At 51.1% G+C, this 1,039-nt stretch overlaps 1 protein-coding gene across 1 annotated transcript in view; it reads right to left on the reverse strand.

The window, feature by feature from the left end:
• Positions 1 to 1,039, reverse strand: part of RPAP3 (RNA polymerase II associated protein 3) — a 30,215-nt gene that overhangs the window by 22,135 nt on the left and 7,041 nt on the right.

Genomic DNA, 1,039 nt, shown 5'->3' on the forward strand with positions numbered 1-1,039 from the left:
GATGGAATAGGGAAGGAGCAAACTGGCAGTTTCAACAGGATCAGAAAATTTTCTTTAAATTAGATGGTCGGTTCACATACTACAAGGGACTTTTTCTGCTGAGGTGGGCTATTCTCAGACTGGTAACTAAGAAAGCACTTGTTCTTGACCAGTGTAATGTTGATGCCTACATTATGGCTACAGTTCATACATTCACCAAAGGAACTTCTGGTTTAGACATGGAGGGGGCAGAAAATCAAAGTGCAATAATTTTCTGAGCCACCATCAGCTGACTCTTCATCAACAGAAGTCTGACTGGTTTCTCTTCTGACTTTCAACTTCTTTCCCAGCACCAGGTTTGTTTCTTTACAGGGTGGGGAAAAGTAGATTCATAGTTTTGAGTACACAAAAGTTTATTCTTGAGTTATTATTAATTACTAGTAGCCCGGTGCACAAAAATTTGTGCACTCGGGGGGGGGGGGGGAACCAGACCCCTCAGCCTGACCTGCACCCTCTGTCATGTTCCGGGACCCCGGCCGCTCCTGGCCTAGGCACAGGCCTACAGGCTTGGGGCGGCCTGGCTCCTGAGGCCCCATTTTATCAAGAGAACAAAGTCGGCATTAGTTACAGCCCTCACCGAACCCAGTACACTGCATCTGAGCATACAACTGCCTCATTCATGTGCCTGCTTCACCCTACTGAATTACTAACATCTTGAGGACATAGTTCTGTCTTATCCTGCTTCAACGTCATGCCTGGCCTAGTGTCAGGGACCTGAGAGGGTTTGCTGAGTGAGTGAGTGAATAATGAGTGAGTGAATGAGTGAATGAATGAGTGAGTAAGTGAATGAGCAAGCAGCTATGGGGCCGGAACTTCTGCCTGACACCCACCCTGGGAAGTGCCCGCCCTGCTCCCAGGGGCCCGGCACCCCTCTCCCAGCTGCATAGTTCGCGCCCTGCTCCCGGCTGCCTGACGCAAACCCCAGGAAGTTCCCCCCTGCTCCCAGTGGCCCGGCGCCCCTCTCCCAGCTGCATAGTTTGCGCCAGGCAAAGGCGGCCCC

This window comes from Myotis lucifugus, unplaced genomic scaffold, assembly GCF_000147115.1.
Source record: "Myotis lucifugus unplaced genomic scaffold, Myoluc2.0 scaffold_91, whole genome shotgun sequence".
Classification (NCBI taxonomy): Eukaryota; Metazoa; Chordata; class Mammalia; order Chiroptera; family Vespertilionidae; genus Myotis; species Myotis lucifugus.